This window comes from Hipposideros armiger, unplaced genomic scaffold (assembly GCF_001890085.2).
Source record: "Hipposideros armiger isolate ML-2016 unplaced genomic scaffold, ASM189008v1 scaffold_353, whole genome shotgun sequence".
In the NCBI taxonomy this organism is placed as follows: domain Eukaryota; kingdom Metazoa; phylum Chordata; class Mammalia; order Chiroptera; family Hipposideridae; genus Hipposideros; species Hipposideros armiger.
Window position 1 is genome coordinate 866,845 of NW_017731703.1, and position 20,599 is coordinate 887,443.

The window sequence follows — 20,599 nt, forward strand, 5'->3', positions numbered from 1 at the left end:
AGAGAGAGAGAGATATTAAAACATACCAAAACTTATGGGATACAACAAAAATAACTCTAACGTGAAAATTTGTATTGATAAATACTTATATTAAGAAACAAGAAATAAGTTGTTTATTAAATAAGCAACTTTATTCCTCAAGGCACTAGAAAAATTAGAGCAAATTAAGCCCAAAGTTAGCAGAAGGAAATAAATAACAAAGACTACAGAAGAAATAAATAATACAGACTAAAATAATAGGAAAGATTAATAAAACTAAGAGCTGTTTTTTAAATAGAAAAAAAAATCGACAAATTGTTAGCTGCAGTTATCAAGAAAAAAAGTGGGGATTCCAATAAAATTTTAAATGAAAGAGAAGACATTACTACTGATACCACGCAAATGCAAAGGGTCATAGGCAACTCTTAGAAACAATTATATGTCAACAAAGTGGAAAACATAGAAGAAATGGATACATTCCTAGAAACATACAACCAACCAAGACTAAATCATGAAAAAAAATGGAAAATCTGAATGGAACAATTCTAGTGAGGAGAATGAATCAGTAATCAAAAGCCTCCCAACCAAGAAAAGTCCAGGGCTATATTGCTTCACTGGTAAAATCACATATTAATGAATTTTCTAATTTTCTTCATGTGATTAATTCTTGGTTTCATACCATTCAGTTTGGAAAAGATGCTTGATATGATTTCAGTCTTCTTAAATTTATTAAGACTTCAGGGAAAGGCTGGGAAATAAGTGGTTTTGACTGCTCCCTCTGGGCTGAGCCTTGGCGGGATAGCTGGTTAGGATTTGCTGCTTTGTTTGCTACAGTCCTGTAGGACTCATGAATGGAAGCCCTTTTGGCTGTCAGAGTCAGACATCTGGTGACCTGTTCCCCAGCAGTAGCTGTAGAAGCTGGAGTGAAGGTGTGTGCAGAAGCTCTTTCCAGGAATTTTCTGGTGATGTGGGGCAGACCGGAGTGCTATCAGCTCTCCTGGTCTCTGGGTAGGATCATACTCAGCCCTCAGAACCAACTATTTCAATGTGGGTATTTTCTCATTTGTCTGATGTATAGGAGTTGCTCAGCTAGTTTCTGGGTCTCTTTCAAGGAGAATTGTTCATTGCATAGCTGTACACTTGGTGCATCCATTGGAGAAAAGGATCTCAGGAGCCTCCTATGTTGCTATCTTAGTCAGCTCCTCTTTTACTATATTCTTAGGCATAGTTCTCATCAAGGGCATGATCTCTTACACATTCCAATTGCTGACAGTCCAATGACATGCTCAACAGATGATATAGCTAGTTCTTCAAGGTCAACAAGAAAGTGAAGGCGAGCCCACCCTGGAAACTACAAACCTGAATTTTAAAATGACTCTTATTTCATCTCTATACTTAAAGACAGATTTTGTCCATCTTAAACAACAGAGTCACTGACCAAGTATCTACAATTGCCTATTACTTACTCATTGATGTGGCTTGGCCAAAATTTAGTCAGGCTGCCCCCAGTCGCCACTTCCTACACTCCCATGAGCTTTAGCTAACTCCCAATTTTAAAGGACTACTAAGGGGTAGAACATCCTCTCTTAAAAGCTCTTTTTGATAATCAGCTGGCCACAGCAAGAAACATTTCCTGTTAAACCATGCTGTCTGCTCATTCCCACCTGCTTCAGTGATTTCGCCTCAAAGTTCATGCTGACCCTGCTTACTACTCCCTATAAAAGAAAAGACTTTTTCTGTTTGATTTTTAATTGCTTTCATATTTCAAGGTCTGAATGTTCTCCCTATTGCACTAGTGTTTTCAAATAGTCTTTCCTTACTGTATGTTTTTAACAACATAGAGTATTATGCACAATTAAACAAAAATATATGATGATTGTAGTCTGTCTCATATAAATTAATTATGTCTTACATATATAAATTTTTAAATCATGTAAAATTCCATGGGAATAATAAGCACCTTATTAAGAATGGTAGCTACATTGTAAAGGAAGGAGTAGTTAGTAGATTTTTTTTCATAGGAACTATGCAGAGAGATTCAACAGTTTGGTAACATTTCAGTTCTTAAGTTGGATTTCGGGTGCATAAGCATTCATTTAATATTTATATCACATTGTATCTCTAAAATACTTTAATTTCTTTTTAAGGCTTAGATAGTAAGGAAGGGAACAGATGAACAATAACAGAAGTGACAACAGGATAAAAGGGAGAGCAAATATATAATATTTTTATATATTTGTTTTATTATCAAGGGTTAAAAATAAAATGAAAACTATGATGGTGATTCTCAAACTGTTTTCAATCAAAAGCTTGGGTACTATGAGGTATCTCTTGGCATAGTGTTTATAAGTACAGGATTTGGTGTCAAAAAGTTCTAGAATTAAATTTTCTGTTGACACCTTCCATTTCTATCACCTTTCGAAACTGACATAACCTTTTGAGCTTCTGATCCGTCATCTGTGAGATGTGATAAAACTGCTACCTCTTTGGCCTATTATGAGATAAAATAGAGATGCCTAGGTGTTTAAACTATTAAAATTTGTTAGGCACGGCCAGAGGAATGAGTTGTGGGAGACCTAAATTGTTCTATTAGAATTTACTTGGCATGTTTGAGCTGCTGCAGGTCAGGCTAGAAAAGACCATAACCTCCCCGAGCAAAAAGTTGTATGGAGTTTTATAGGGATGGTAAATGAGGCTGTTCCCCTTCAGTGCTTCAGGGGGTTTTCTTTGCACTGTCTCTCGCAACAGAGGGTTTCGGGGCATGAGCAAGCCCTCCGATTCCACATCCTAGCCCGTAGGCGGCTGTTTGGATAGCCCAGGCCCACTGATCATAAGCGCCTAGGAGACAAACACAACCCAGCAGGTACAAGGTACAAAGCAAGACAAATGACTTTCAGGATAAGATGGTTTCTGCTCCTGGCCTAACGAAGTTTATTCTTCAAATAAAAGATTATCACAAAACAATTATAATAATATATCTTCCACATGCTTTCTACAGCTGGACTCAGGACTACAACAAAGCCTGAGATTTCATATTTGAAGAAATTTAGTCTGCAGAATTTGGAAAAACAAAGAAAAGAAAAGGAATTTAAGAGACCCTTTTTGAAGTTAGAAGGCTTGCATTATAGTTCCAACCCTGACACTGGTAAGGTATATTATATTGGCCTCTGTGAAATATATGTGTTGAGCTTATATTAGTAATATGCCTCAGCAAAGTGATAAATGCTGAGGAAAGGCTGTTAACATGACACATTTATTCCCTTTGTGGAGCTTTCATTTCCTCTTCTACAAAATGAGTGGCTCAAGTTCAATGTTATCTTTGTTTTTTGTTCAAGATCCTATAATTTCTAACTAACAATTGCTTTGCCAGAGCTGATCTTGTTTTTTTGATTAACACTGAACTACCACAAAAAAAAGTCAACTATGTGCACCAAAGGCATACGTTTGTATTTGGTGAGGATCTGTGATCATGCATGTTGATTAGGCCAATGTAGGAAAATAGACAACTGGAACAAAGGTGGGGTTGGGGATGTGGAGGAAGCTGAAGAAATTAGTGAGCATTAGAACCTCAATATTATCTATGCTAACAGTAAAATAGATTCCAAATGGGTCCACTTGTTACTTTTTCTTTTTTTTTTTTTTTCTTTAGTTTCTACATCCTTGTCCCAATCTCTACCCTCTCTTATCTGTACTACTATGGAGATATTGAGGAGGAAAATTTTTCCTCTACACTTTAAGTTTCTTCTGGTTGGTCTAATAACTAAATTGACATGAGACAGATTACCACGAGAAAACAAATTAAAGTTTGCTAACATATGTACCTCCTATATACATGGGAGAGACCCAGGAACGTTGATTGAATTGTCTAAATGGCAGAAGCTATCACCTTCAACACCACCTTCAGTTCAAGACAAAGGAAGATCTTGGGGATGGGGTGTCAGTTATGGGTTATTACCATGAAAAGCACAGAAAACAAGGGTAAGATTTTTATGCAGCTTTAGGTCCAGACCTTATCTGTTGATAATGAAGGCCAGCCTGGTACTGTAAGAGAAACACCTTTATAAATGGAGATTTTCCTTAAAATTGTAGATGTCCTTTTCCAAAGGGAAATTTCTACTTGGTTTTTAGAGCATTTCCCATGTCTTCTGCTTTTTAAAATTAACCAACTTAAAATAATCAATATCCCCAAAGAAGCATGGCAAACTCACCTCCCTTCAAAGGCCTATTGATTTTATTGCTACCATTTTGCCCAACCCTCTACAGTACATTATAAACAAGAATAGCCAGATTAATATTTTTAAAATAATTGTATCATGTGATTTCCCCACTTTTAATCTTAGAGTGGCTTCCCAATGCAGTCATAATAAGAATCTGTTAAAAAAAATTAAACTGAGAACATTTGAAGACCTAATATTCTTTATTAAATGATTCATGAATTGAGCAGCATCCCATCTATTAACTAGAAGGGGGCTCTAAGGGGTTGGGGCGATGCCATTTTGAGCCTGTGATTTTTTTTCTTTAACAAAACAAACACTCTTCTTGGCCTACTCTGAGTTAAATGATGTGCCCTTTCCCTGTGCACTTTACTTCTGGATCCTGACTGTCTCCCGTCACTTCACAGATACCACACCAGCAAAAGAGCATTTTTGTTTCTATTCCTTTACCCCACTGATTTAACTTCTGGCTTTGGGCCTAGGCACATGTTGTTTACTCTTTTTTATTAACTGTTTTTTAGCAGATCTTTAGTTGGTTGCCTCCTTTCAATGGCTTCAGTTTCAACTTAAACTTTGCCTTCCTTGTGCCCCAGTGCTAAGTAGCTTCTTGGTCACAAATTCAAAACCCTGTTTATAGTACACCTTAGGCAGGTATATGAGTCAGGGTTCCCCAGAGAAATAGAATCAGTCAACATAAGAAATGTCCAAACCTGTAGAGAATTTTTATAAGAGTTTATTTGAGCCAAACTGACAACAATTTTAGGAAGCAAGATCATAAGTGCTCCAGAGAATGACATTCTTGCAGTTCCTTTTATACATTTGGAATCAAACAGGGAATATAAGGAAGATTACATGAAGTTGGGAGAAAGCAAAACAGAGATTGGATTACAGGATAGTTAAGAGAATGTGCTTCTTTGAGAATAGTTACTGCTTCAGAGTTTTAAAAAAGACTTCAAAGGCATGTTAATCTAGATGCACAGAAACAATGGACAGGGCTTGTTTAAGGCAAAGATAAGCCTTTTTTACTAAAGAAGTAATGTACCTGGGGTGGGACTACCCACCATGACCTGCCCTGTTAGGAATTTTGATCAAGTCACTCTGTGAGGTTACTTAGGTGACTGGATGTCTCAGATAACAGAACCCCTTTTTCATCCACAAACCAATAGGAGATATAGAGCTAGAGCTAGACATATATACAGAGATTCATTATAGGAATTGCCTCATGCAATTATGAAGGTAAATCCCATCATCTGCCATCTGCAAGCAGAACCAGGAAAGCCAGTGGTATGGTTTAGTATGATTCCAAAGGCCGGAGAATCATGGCAGCTGTCCATATTGGTAACGGCAGATCTTTTTTGTACTTATTCTACTAATTCACCTGCTAATCTCTTCTGAAAACACCAGCTATCTGGACATCCCTTAGCCTAGTCAAATTGACACATAAAATTAACCATCACAGTAGTGAGTGAAGTTCTACACACACTACATCCTGAAAATACATGACAGCAGGGCCCCATTAGCACCACCACTCATAAATACCAAGTGCTCAATAGATATTAACAGATAGACTGTATGAAAGAATGAGTGAATCTGTGGGGGGCTATATCTCCATGTTACATATATACCCATATTATATATGTATTCTCATATTTTTATGTTGTCAGGGAAGAGGGAGTGAAATATATATAATACAATATTGTTTAACCCAGTATCACTAGAATAGTATCCATCTTTTAGAAATTGAAATATACTTTTTAATATTCATAGTCAAAAAGGAAAATGTGTCTATGCCTAAGGGTACAGATTAAAAATGCTTTAATCTGTAATTTTAATATATGAACTCAGGTACATGTTAAACAGCATGGATGATATTATCTCTCACCAAATCATACAGATTTTAAAGATCACTTTTAAAAAGTGATTAAGAAAACATCTAATTTGAACTTCTAAAAAGTTCAAATTAACTGCTCCAAAAAGAATAAAGAGGATATTATTTTAAAGTATTTTCCTCTTTGCAATTTAATATTATTAATCATTTTGTGAAAATGCTTTCCTTCACATATACACACAATATCTTTGCATAGTTATCCAGTGTATTCAAATGTTTGTTTATCAATTCAGGATCGTAGGTATAACTGAAATAATTGTTTTGGCAAAACGGCAATAAAAGAGAAAAACCTCAATCACTTATTATGCAATTGAACTTTTACTATATGGACACACACACACACACACACACACACACACACATTGAATTGGTAAAATTTTCTTTTTTGTAATGAATATAAAATTTAATGCATCTTCGTATATGGAATTTTTCTATATATTTTTAGTTATTCGAGAAAATTATGACATTGTTTCTTCATGAATGAATATTAGAACAGACAATAAATATAAATGGTATGCTCATAAACCTTAATTATAAGTATTTAACTATGTTTCATGATATTTGAGGGAAAAAACTATAAAACTGAAAATCAGATTGCAGTATAAATTAATAAATTGTTATAAAATAAAGCTATATTGTGATTGAAAATGTTTACCTTTTTTCCAACGCTAAGCAAGCTGAACTAAATTTAGCAGTATCATATGATATTGTTTTAGTTTATGTTTTATGATAAATATGATAAAACACATTTGCAATAAACCATATGGTTATGCGATATTTGTTTCTTAGGCAGTACCAATTGTGCAAAACTGGTTTAGACTTTTAAATGAATTTATTCATCATTCCAATCAAATAGTATGTCAATTCAATAAACAGATAAATCAATCGAAGACTGATTTAGAGAAGTATTCGAAAGGGATTGAAAATCACTATGTAGTCCTTTAAGGGGAAAGTATGTTCAAATACTTGTAGAAATGTGAATGTTAGGCATTGACTGAGTTAACTGATGAATTCAGAAAAATATTTTGATCTACATGTTCAGCCAAACTTAATGTTTAGAATGATTAAAGTGAAAAGTTTGAATTTAATTTTATCAAAGGGTTTTTATGTAATAAAACAGATTTATTGGGTATATAGCATCTGGTTCATTTTATTTTAGGAGTTCTAATAAAGAAATAAACATGTTTTCATGATTTAAAGTATATAATTCTAGTGAAAAAAGGAAATATGTCTATTCTAACTACTATATTTCATTTAAAACAATATGTGCCAATATCTATTATAAAATTAATCCCTTTATAATACTAATCTATTCTCTGATACTAACCTATTCTCTGGTATTTGGAATATTGATAAAAATTTGAGGCTTTTCTCTCCAAGGCAGAATTCTATTTATATTTAAAAAAAACAACAACAAGTTTTTTGTTCCTTAGAGCTTTTATTTATTTATTTATTTATTTTATTTAGCTATGTTATTTCCCTCATCTCTCCAACTTTTTTTCCTTAGTTTTTCTTAGAAATGGATACAGTTGACTACAGACTCTAATAGTGTTTTCACTGCAAGTAAAATTAGAATTACAATGATCCAATCACAGAATGGAATCATTGGTATTTGGGAATTAGCTCACTACCCATTTCTTCTATTGGCAAATTCCTCGATGCTTTGGAAATCCTTAGTGGTTCAGAGGCTCCATACTGCACAATCATAAACATTGAATGATAATCTAGCTTGACTTCAGAGTTTGATAGATAAAAAAGGAGTATAACTGTAACCATGGAGTTGGGTTATTACCTTGCTTAATTGTTTTGTCTACCAGAAGGCAACTGTTTTAGTGAGTAATAATGAAACAGGTTCTGGTATACAAAAATTATGTATGCATGTTCACAATTAGGTTCTTTGGTAAGTACCAAATGGCCAAGAGAACTCTAATACATAGAATATAACTGGAGAAGAAAGTCATTTAATAAATGGAATAGATCAGGTGTTAGAGAAATGATTTCAACTCTTTTCAGCCAATTGCATGTCATTAATATGCTGTTATAGTCATGTACTACATGTCTTAGTATATCTTAGGAAAAATCTTAACTTTTCCTAACTCTATGATATTACAAATACTTAAATTTGGATGTGAAAAATTGGGGCAGATGGCCATTCACTCTGTATGCAAAATCAGAAATTTTCAATGTCATAAGAGGAAAAGTACTTGCTGATAACCTATACTCTAGCTTTCCCTAAATTGAAGATATGTTAGAAATAATAAAAATGTTAATTGCACAAAAATATCAGTTACACTAACTAAAACAAAAATACAATCTCAACAACAAATAACAAGGAAACATGCCCTGAGTCTAATATTAAGAGCTCTGATAAATGTGATTTAAAATAGGTTGTAAACCTTGAAGATATTTTGAGTGATGATGTGTGTAACAGGGGTTTAGGGGCAATGCTATTCTTATTCCCTTAGAAACCTGAATGATTTCATATCTTCAGGGCTGAACTGACTCTATAATTTAGGCCAAGTGGATTTCACTAATGCCAAGTTGGTAGACAGTGTTTCCAAGGCCAACACGTTGCTCCTTACATCTAAAGGGTTTAAAATATGGATTAATTTATGTGCCACCAAATAATTTTAGATAGTCCTCCTAATTAGAATATCGAAAACATTTTCCAAATGTATAAGTTATTCTTTTTGTTACATTTCCTAAACATATCATATTTTGATTACTCCAGAGGTAATACCAATATAAACACAATATTAAGCACAGAAAAAATGTAATGGGCCAAAAGAGTTAAAAATAAAATTTCTCCAAATTTTTCCAACCATAGATACAAAACCAATTAACAAGATTAATTAAATATAAGTACCTAGAACAGACCTTGAAACAAAAATCTCTCTCTTAGGATGGTTTTAGCTGTGACTTTGTGTTGCTGTATTTTCAATTTTGTTTGTCTCAAGGTATCTTTTGATTTCTTCCTTGATATCATTGTTGACCCATTCATTATTTAGTAGCATGTTATTTAGCCTCCATGTGTTTGTGTGTTTTTCTATTTTTTTTTCCTTGTAATTGATTTCTAGTTTCATACCATTGTGGTCAGAGAAGACGCTTGATATGATATCAGCATTTCTTTTTATTCATTGAGACTTGTTTTGTGGCCTAACATGTGGTCTATCTTGGAAAATGTTCCATGTGCACTTGAAAAGAATGTATATTCTACTGCTTTGGGGTGAAATGCTCTAAAAATATCAATTAAATCCATCCAATCTAGTGTGTCATTTAAGGCCACTGATTCCATGTTGATTTTCTGCCTGGAAAAGCTACCTCTTTATCAGTGTCATTGGGGTGTTAAAGTCCCCTACTATCACTGTGTTACTATTGACCTCTGCCTTTATGTCAGTCAATATTTGCTTTATGTATTTAGAAGCTCCTGTGTTGGTTGCATTAGTTTTTACTAGGGTGATGTCCTCTTGTTGGATTGATCCCTTTATTTTTGTGTAATTTCCTTGTCTCTTATAATCTTTGCTTTAAAGTTTATTTTCTCTGCTATATGTATTCATTTTCTCACTTCCATTTGTGTGAAATATCTTTTTCCATCCCTATATTTTCAGTCTGTGCATGTCTTTCAGTCTGAGCTGGGTCTTTTGTAGACAACATATGCATGGATCTGATTTTCTTATCCATTCAGCTACCCTTTATCTTTTGATTGGAACATTTAATCCATTTACATTTAAAGTGATTATTGATAGGTACATAGTTATTGTCATTTTATTGTTCATATTTTTTATCTTCATTTTTTTTTGTTTGTTTTGTTTTTCTTTTTCTTCTGCTTAAAAAAGTCATTTTAACATTTTTTGTATTGCTGGCTTGGTGGTAATGAATTCCTTTAGGCTTTCATTTTCTGGGAAGCTCTTTAACTATTCTTCAATTTTAAATTATAGCCTTGCTGGATAGACTAGCCTTGTTGGAAGCCTTTGTTTTTCATTATTTTGAATATTTCCTGCCACTCCCCTCAGGCCTGTAAAGTTTCTGTTGAGAAATCAGCTAGATAGTCTTAGAGGCACTCCCTTGTGAATAACAAGTTCTCTTTCCCTTGCTGCTTTTAGGATTTGCTCTCCATTTTTATGTGGGTTCATCTTGTAGGGATGCTCTGTGCTTCCTGAGCTGGTGTGTCTATTTTCTTCACCAAGTTAGGAAATTTTTAAGTCATTATTTCTTCAAATAGGTTCTCATTCTCTTGCTCTCTCTCTTCTCCTTCAGGTACTCCTATGATGTGGATGTTGTGATGCATGATGTTCTTCCACAAGTCCCTCAACTATCTTCAATATTTTAAAATTATTATTTTCTCTTTTTGTTGTTCTATTTGGGTATTTCGCTGTCTTCTAAATCGCTGATCAATCCTCTGCTCTCTAACCTCCTGGTAATATTTTCTATTGTATTCTTCTTTTCAGTTATTGCATTCTTTATTTCTGTCTGGTTCTTTTTTATGCTTTCTATGTCCTTCTTTATGCTTAGTATCTTTTTGTTGTAATTCTCACTAAGTTCCTTAAGCATTCTAATAATCATGTTTTAAACTCTGTCTCTAGCAAGTTGGTTGCCTCCATTTCATGTAGTTCTATTTCTGGAGGTTTCTGCTGTTCTTTTATTTGAGACATGTTTCTTCACTCTGCCTGCCTCTCTCTGTTTGCTTTTGTGTATTCAGTAGATATTCTATGTCTCTCAGTCTTTGCTGATTGGCCTTATGTAGCATGTGTCCTGTGTGGTCCAATGGTGCAGTCTCCCTGATCACCTGTGTGTGTGTGTTCCAGGAGTGACCCCTGTGGTGTGTTATGTGTGCTCTTCTGTTGTAGTTGAACTTTGATTGCTTTTGGTACATTGGTGGGTGGGATTGACTCCCAGGCTGACTGACTGTGAGGATTGGCTATGCCCAGTGTGTGAGCTGCTGTGTGGGGGCTGACCTTTCAGAGAAGGATTTGCCCCTGCATATCCAGGCTTTTGAGCCTGTTAAGATCACCCTTTGGTGTGCCACTTGTGGGGCTAACCATGTAATGTTCTGGTGTGGTCTGAAGCTGTCCTTTATGTTTGTTGTTTCTGGTGTCTCTTGGGAGGGGCTCCTGTGCAGGTCCATTGCAGCCTTACCTGTGACAGGCCTGTGACAACCTAGTAGGATCCAAAAAGTTCTATGTGGTTGGCTGCTGCCTGTGCTGGACTTGGAGGTGTGTGTGGGTGGCCTTGCTGTGAACCAAGGCTGGCTGCCCACAGTATTGGGCCTGAGGTGGCTTAGCAGAAGGGCCAGGGCCCCCTAAGCTTTCTCCCACCTGCCAGCTATCCATAAGGCTCAGCCATTGAAAGAGCATCATTAGGTGCATGGGCTGGTCTGGTTAACCCTGTGTTGAGAGTGCCCTCAGCAATACAGCGCTAGCTGGGTCGGGAGGGGCCCTTGGGAGTCATGAGATATGGCTGGTAGTTTTTACAAAGTTAATGCAAGTTTCAGTTCTTGCACTGGTGCTGGGCCCGTGACCACTTTGCAAAAACTCCCTGAGAATACCATAGTCAGCCACCGCTCAACTCAGGCCTGCAGGTCTCTGTGAGCCACCGAAGAGAGGCTGCAGCATGGGTTTTGGGTCATTGCCCAACACCAAAAGTTTTCCAGGCTGCTGCTATAAAAGGCTTTTGTAGCTTGTGGGGTAGGACCATGTGCTCAGTAGTCAAGAGTGTTCCAGGCAATGCAGTATTAGCTGTGCCGGATAGGGACCCAGGGGACACTAAGGTGGTATGTACCTGCAGATTTTACCAGACCAACGCGGTTTCAGATTTGGCCCTTTGGGGGAGGGTTCAACATAGAAAAGATGGCGCCCTCCTGTGGGCTACATGTGAGAGAGGCTCCATACAGGGATAATGGCAGCCATTCCTCTAGCTCTTGCCCTGCAGCCACACAACTCAGTCTTTCCCCACATGTCTCTGGAACCTCTCAAGTTGTCACTCCTCTACCAGAGACCAGGTAAGTGTTTGCAAGTGAGTGAGTCTGTGTGTGTATGCTCTCTAACAGGGTGCCTGAATTTCTAGCCGCCTTCCATCTAACTGGGATGAGAAAACAGAACCCTCACTGATTTTTCACTGCTAGATGTTGTGGGAACTCCCCTTCCTGGCACAGGACCCCTGGGCTGGGGAGCCCAGCATGGATCTGGGACTCCTCCCCCTCCAGAAGTACCTCTGCTACCTAGGTGTCCCTCTTAGTGTTTACCCACTATCTGTGGATTTGGGGTTGGCCCATCTCCTGTCTCAATCCCTCCTGCCAGCCTTGACATGGCTGCTTCTTTACATCCTGAGTTACAAGGGTTCTTTTCAGCTGATCTTCAGATGATTCCTGAGGTTGATTGTTCTATAATTTATTTGTAGTTTTGGTGGGATCTTGGGAAGCAGTAGGCATAGTGTTTACCTAATCTGCCATCTTGCTGCACCCCAAGCTGGATTTGTTTTTAAGGTACTCTTTCTACCTTATTAATTTATTCAAGAACACAAGCCCACCCTCGAATACATGACATACTTCTGGTCACAATTAGACATCAAAGACAGTGACATAGCGATTATCTTTCATGATTAGGCCTCATGTAAAGAGAAGTTTGATGGGGCTTCTGGAGGAAAAAAATGTTTCCTTTCTTTTTAAATAAAGCTACTGAAGAGAAACCCTAAGTAGGAATCCAACCTCCCAGAAAAGAGAGCATTAGAAAGAATTGCAGAGGGCATTGAACATAACTGGGGCCAGCTCTGTTTCTAGATTTTAAGTAAAGGGAACCTAAGGAAGTTCTTGTTGCTTAATCCAAATTTTCAGTTGTTTCAAACCAATAGAATTTTAAATGCTTTTCAGTGTTTATGAATACAACCCTATTTATACTTTTGACAACTAATAATGCTTAATCTAGTCTCTTACAACTGCTCTTTACTCATAGTAGAGTTAGTTTGTGTAAAATAACCTGCTTATAAAATAATCTGCTCATTGTTTAAAAGACTTGACAGAAAGTTACAGCTGGAACTATTGCTATAATGAGAGTAGTGTATGGAAATGAAGTCTAACAGCAGGAGTCCCTTGATGTATGTGTGGAAATAGAGGTACAAGAACAGATTTCTGCATATTGCAAGTATTAAAAGTTAATTCCTTGAAATGTTAAAAGTTAAAACTAAAAAAAAAAAAAAGAAAAATACTGTTGGGCAGAGGGCAACCACACCATATATATTTTTGGAATGGAAACCCACAAATTGCCATAAGTCCAATCTTAGCCGACCTTCATATTCCCATTGGAACATTCTTTGGGAAAATTATAAGACCACTGAAACACTCAGGACAATTATACTGCAAAAACACAACTCCAAAACCTCAGAGACTTATAATAGCAAAGGTTAATATCTTACTAACAATTCATGTTCATCATGGATAGCTGTGGCTTTTTGCTCAATATTATCTTGATTGTTAGAACAGGCTGATTTAGCAGCCTATCAGATAATTTGCAGTGTTTTAGCAGAAATAAAAGGGATATTACAAGTCAAGGGTGACACATAAAAGATTCTGCTAAGAAGTGACAGTTTACTTTTGCCCACATTTTATTTCCAAAGAAAGTTACTCCTGACATAAGCAAAATGGGAGAGTGGGAATATCAAATCTTCTTGCAAGAAGTGGTGGAGAGAGACATAAGTCACATGGCCACATCTAAAATCAAAGGACCACAGATATATGATCCTCCTACAAGAAGGATTGAATATATATTGGGTTGTCGGAAAAGTCGTGACAAGTTTTTCTATGTTTTTCATTCCAAAAATGTGTCATGTCTTTTCCGACAACTCGATATAATTAATTACACAGCCTACCACAACCATACCCATCCCTTTTCTTATCCTGCTTCAGACACTTAGCTTCTCCACTTCTATCAGCCTTAGGGACTTTAGAATTCATCTTATTATGCTCATTGCCTTCAATTGAACCACAATATGAGATCCAGATACCCTAGATAACCCACCATCCTATTGACTGACTTCCACATAGCTCTGTGAGTTCTATGCATTGCATTTTCTGACCCTATTTATCAACTCCAAAAACCATTTCTCTGATCTCTTTAGAACTCATATTCTTTCACAATGTATTTTCTTATACCTTCAAACTATTTTCTAAATGGCCCTTTCTCTTTCTTGCTCTACCTGGAGCCTGACTCTCTCTTGACGACACTGCTTCCTCCTGCTGCCCTTCTTACTAGTTAATATTTTCTCTCCCATATGCATCGTACCATTGGGGGTTTGGTTAGAGTACATTTCCTCCTGGTTCTTTATTGCTATATCCAGACCATTTTACCTACGTTTGTGAACAACTTTCTACCTCTAGCTTTGAAGTGCATGCCATCAGCTTTTATGTTTCAGTCACATTCTACCCCCAGGTACTCCACCTCATTGCTTGAAGATTTTAGTTACTTCTTTACTGTCAGTGTCTCCAAAATTACTCCATTAATATTTTGTTTAATTTTAATATTCAGTCTCATGATAGTTCCCATACTCTGTTCTCTCAGGTACTCAATCAAACATGTGATTGGGATTTTGCAGATGTAATTAAGGTCCAAATCAGTTGAAATTAGATTCGATACTTATCTTGGGTGGACCTGACTTAGGTGAGCCTTTAAAAGGGTGTGGGATATTCCAGGTAAAAGAGACTTAAAGCATGAAAGGGGTTTGACATGAAGTATATTCTCCATTACTGGCTTTGAACTTGAAGGGGGCCATATGGCAAGAAATGCAGTCAACTTCTGTGAGCCCAGATGACAGCCAAAAAGAAAATGGTGATCTCAGTCCTACAACTCAAGGAACTAAAAATTGCTAACATCATGAATGAACTTGTAAGCAGATACTTCACCGTAGCTTGGCCATCACCTTGATATCTGCCCTGGCGTACCCTGAGCAGGGAACCAAGTCATGCCATGCTTGAAATTTTGACCTAATGGTATTGCGAACCAATAAATGGGTGTTTTATTTTTTTATCTTTTTATTATTTTACTTTATTTATTTATTTATTTGAAAGGAAAATTTTACTTTATTGTTAATGTGATTACATGAACTTTTATAATGTGAACCATCTACCTATTTTATAGGTGGCTAACAGTTAATACTGAGTGTAATTGGAAGTCTGGGTTGCATTTCAAATCTTTTTTTCTAAAGATTTTTATAAAAATATAGCTAACATACAACATTATATCAGTATCAGGTGTACACCATAGTTGTTCAACATTTATATATGTAATCACCATAAGTCCAGCAACCATTTGACATCATACTCTGCTATCACAATATTACTGATTTTGTTCCCCATGCTGTACATTACATCCTCATGACTTACTGGTTTTATACCTGGGAATTTGAACCTCTTATTCCCTTTTGCCTTTCCCTCACCTTTTAAAATTTTTCAATTATAATTAACATTTAATATTATTTTATGTTAATTTCAGGTTTGTTTTATAGTGGTTAGACATTTGTGTAATTTAAGAAGTGATTCCCCTGACTAGTACTCACCTGGCACTATACATAGCTAATACCATATTATTGACTATATTCTCTTTGCTTTACTTTATATCCCCATGACTATTTAGTACCTGCCATTTGTGCTTGATCCTTTCACCTTTTTCATCATGTCCAAAACCCCTCCCATCTATCACCCTGATAAATCTAGTACCCATTTGACACCATACATTGTTATTATATTATTTACTATATTCTTTGTTTTATACCCTACATACCTATGACTACTTTATAACAACAAATTTGTACTTCTTAATCCCTTCCCCTTTATCACCCATTCTCCAAAACTTCTTTAATCTGGCAACCATTAAAATGTTCCCTCTATCTATGAGTTTGTTTTTGTTTTGTTTTTTGTTTGTTTGTTTTTGTTTGTTTGTTTTTCACACAAAGTCAATTTATTAACGGATAACAGTAATTTGAGTCCTGTTCACAGACGGCGACCCCCTTTCCTGCAGGTGCTGTCGGAAGGGATGGGGGTGACATCCTCAATCCATCCGGTCTTCGTTCCCGAGCTGGCAAGGGCTCTGAGAACTGACTGGGCCCCTGGTCCAGGGGTCTTGGTCCTATTTCCTCCCGTGGCCCGGAGTTTGATGTGGAGACCAGCTCCGTGCACCTCTGGGCCACATCCTGGGCAGCCAACATGGCAGCATATGGAGAAGATTCATCTCGGTCAGCCTTTACCTTCATCCCACCAGTTACACGGCAGTTGGTTTCCTTGCCAGAAAGATCGGTGACATGGACAAAAGTGTCATTAAAGGATGCAAAGATGTGGCAGACACCAAATACATTTTCTCCTTCAGCTACCTGAGGTCTGAGGCTGATGACCTGTTCTTCCTTCTTTTCCTTCCCCTTGTGAGGCGCTATTTCGGCGTGTCTTTTCCAGACGCCGCCACCGGAAGCTCTATGAGTTTGTTTTTGTTTTGTTTGTTTAATTTTTCTTTAGATTCCACATATATGAGAAATCACATTGCATCTGTCTTTTTCTATCAGACATACTCCACTCAGCACAATACCTCCCAGGTCCAGCAGCAGCCACAGATGTCAAGAACCCATTCTCTTCCCTGGTCAAGCAATATTCCATTGTATGTATGTGCCACCTACTCTTTATCCATTCATCCATTGATGGACTCCTAGGCTGCCTACTCATCTTGGCCATTGTAAACAACGCTGCAATGAACACATGGATGCAAACATTCCCTTGAAGTAGCATTTGTGTTTCTTAGCTAAATACCCAGAAGTGCGATTACTAGGTCCTTTTTTATCTCTTCTTAGAGTCTTTGTTTTAAAGCCTGTTTTGTGTGGTACAAGTATTGCTACTTCAGCTTTTTAATTTTTTTCTGTATGTCTTTCAATCTGAAGTTAGTCTCTTGTAGGCAGCACATGTAAGGGTTTTGTTTTCTTATCCATTCACCCACCCTATGTTTTTGATTAGAGCAATTAATCCATTTAAATTGAAAGTAATTATTGGCATATATGTAGTTATTGCCATTTTATTTATTTATTTATTTATTTATTTATTTATTTATTTATTTATTTATTTATTAAAGAAATTCCTCTAAGATTCCTTGTAATCCTGGTTTGTTGGTGATGAGCTCCTTTGAGTATTTTCTTCTCTAGGAAGTTCTTTATCTGTCCTTTGATTTTAAGTGATACCCTTGCTGGGTAGAGTAATCTTGGTTATAGATCTGCAGATTCTTGCTTTTCATCACTGAATATTCCCTGCCAATCCCTTCTGGCCTGCAAAATTTTTGTTGAAAAATCAGCTGACAATTTTATGGGAGCTCCCTTATAAGTTATCAGTTGCCTTTCTCTTGCTGCTTTTAGGATTCTCTCTTTGTCTTTAACCTTTGCCATTTTAATTTTAATGTGTTTTGGTGTGGGGCTGTTTGGTTTATTCTTGTTTGCAGCTCTCTGTGCTTCCTGAGCTCCTATGTCTATTTCTGTCTCCAGGTGAAGAAAGTTTTCAGTCATTATTTCTTCAAATAGGTTCTCAATCCCTTGCTTTCTCTCTTCTCCTTCTAGTACTCCTATGATGTTAATGTCCTTATGTTTGATATTGTCCCACAGATCTCTTAAATTATCCTCAAGTATTATTATTATTTTTTTCTTTTTGCTGTTCCAATTGGATGTTTTATGCTACCTTGTCTAACAAATCACTGATTGAATCCTCTGCTTTATCTAGTCTGCCAGTGATTTTTACTGCATCCTTTTACTGCATCCTTCATTGCAGTTGTTGTATTCTTCACTTCTGACTGGGTCTTTTTCATGGTTTCTATGTTATTCTTTATGCTTGCTATCTCTTTGTTGAAGTTTTCACTAAGTTCCTTGAGCATCCTTATAACCAGTGTTTTGAACTCGTAGATTGCTTGCCTCCATATCATTTGGTTATTTTTTGGTTTTTTTTTTTTTTCCTGTTCTTCAATTTGGGACATATTTTTTTGTTTTCTCATTTGTGCTGACTCTCTGTGTTTGTTTCTATATATTAAGTAGATCAGTTATGTCTCCCAATCTTGCTAATTGGCCTTATGTCGTATGTGCCCTGTGGGGCCCAGTTGCACAGTCTCCCTGGTCACCTGAGCCGGGTGCTCCAGGATTGTCTCCTATGTGGGTTGTATGTGTTCTTCTGTTATATTTGAGCCTTGATTGTTATTGGCACATTAGTTAGTGAGATTGACCTTCAGGCTGACTGGCTGTGGGGTTTGGCGACATCAACAGCTTATAGGTTGCTGTGTGTGGGGCTTACCACATGGAGTAGAATTCCCCCTAGCAGGCTCCGGAGCCTGTTGAGACCACCCTTTGGACCACACTTGTGGGGATAATGGGGTGGTTCTCTGCTGTGGTCTGAAGCCAAACTCCAACTATGTTGGTTCTGGGGCTTCTTGGGAAGGGCTCCAACACATGCCCAGGTCAGCCCTTGCCTGTGACTAGTCAGGGACTCCCTGGTAAGAACTACAAAGTGATCTATGGTTGGTGGCTGCCTGTGGTAAACTTGGAGGCATGTAAAAGAGGCCACACTGTGAACTGAGGACAGCTGCCATCAGTACCAGGTCTGAGGTAGCTCTGCAAAAACTTAGGACATACCAAGGCCTGCTGCTGGTTGCTGGCTTCCATAAATTTTCATCTGCCACATGGAGGTTTGGAGCTGGCCCATTTAGTGTCTCTGCTCCTACGAGTCTTGATGTGGCTTCTTTATATTCTTAGTTATAAAATTTCTGTTAAGCTAGACATCAAATAGTTCTCTAGCTTGATTGTTTTATTATTTAGTTTTAATTTTGATGTGTTCATGGGATGAGGCCAAGTACAGCGTTTATGTACTCTGCCATTGTGGATCTCTCATTTGCAAATCATAAATGGGTGTTTTAAACCACCAAGTTCATGGTCATTTGTTGTATATCAATAGAATACTATGACACTAACAATTCAATATCTTCCCATATCACTCAGAGTCAAGCCCAATCTTTCTAAGACCTACATGTTCTGTCACTACCTGCGCCCTCATTTCTAAAGCTCTCTACCTCATCATCTCACCATTTTCTTTCTTCCGCAAATGTTCTCCTAGCCAACATGAACTTCTTGCCATTCTTTGAAATTCTGAGAACATGCAAACATGTTCTGAACTCAGATCTTTTTACTTATTTTTCTCACTTCTTGGAATGTTCTTCCTGAAATACTTGCATAGTTTTCTCCTTCACCAACAGTAGGTCTTTTTTCAAATGTAACTTCTTAATGAGACCTCCAGTAGCATTTTATATGAAATCATAATTCTTTTCCCACCTGCAATATTCTGCAACTCTCTTCATTACTCTATTTTTAAAAAATAACAGTTATAGACTGTACCATATTATAATGATAATTCATTTACCTACTTTATTGTTTATATTTATGCACTATAAAAATTCTTTCCTGCTTCATCAGTGAAGCCATTTTTTCTCTATGTTAAATGATGTATCCCTAATTTGTAGATGAGCATCTAGTATATAGAGAGCATTAATTATATATATGTGTACATATATACATTTGTATTGTATATATACTATATATACAATAAAATACAATATATATTAAATATACGTATAATATATACATACATTTTATGTATATATGCATATATGTGTATATTTTATATATAAATATATATTTTATATGTATATAAATATATATATATATATTTATATATAACAAGAATGAAAACAGTATCTTCTCTTATTCTACTGTGAATCTTGGTTATCTTGGGGATTGTATTATTGAAGGCTAAAAAGAGGTTGTGGCAGTAATAGCTGTATTGGGGGTCTACCTTTCAGAATTTCAATGACAAATTTCAGATCCATTCTAAGTTTGGGGTATTCTGTATTAGGAGTATTAAGATTCTTTAGGTAACCTTTAAAAATAAAGCTTATAAACAAGTTATTATAATTATTTCTAATAAATACTAGCATGAATAAAGATACGTAAATAAATAACTTTCAGAATTATGCAGATTCAATTCCACCCATGAATATCATCATAGAGTTTTTCACATATTTATAATATTTTAGTTCTAATCTATGAGTGTTTTAAGTTGAATAATTTCAAAGCACTAACATTCAAATACAATGTGAGACCTGATATTCATTACAACAAAATTTGATCTGTGACACACATTCTATCACTTCTGCATGGACCAACTAGCTACCTTGTGGTAGTTGAATAAGACACACAAGGAATGATTAGATGCATTTTATATATAATTTAGACATGTAGCAAAAGTAAGCAAAGATTGATTTACATTTGATTCATGTAATAAATATAGTGATGTTATTTTATTATTATAGTATTTTTGAAATATTATTCACAGCTACTCAAACTATCTTTTAAAATGTCCTTCTATTGAATTTGTATTTAATAACTATTCCCATTTTGTCTTGCATGTAAAACTGGCTAAATTGACATATATTGCTCTTTCAACTTATCCATGTTTTTAAAAGCTCCT

At 36.2% G+C, this 20,599-nt stretch overlaps 1 pseudogene; it reads right to left on the reverse strand.

Moving 5' to 3' along the window:
• Window positions 1-2,692: 2,692 nt before the first annotated feature.
• LOC109392880 (40S ribosomal protein S14 pseudogene) lies at window positions 2,693-19,210 on the reverse strand (annotated as a pseudogene).
• Between the last annotated feature and the right edge of the window lie 1,389 nt (window positions 19,211-20,599).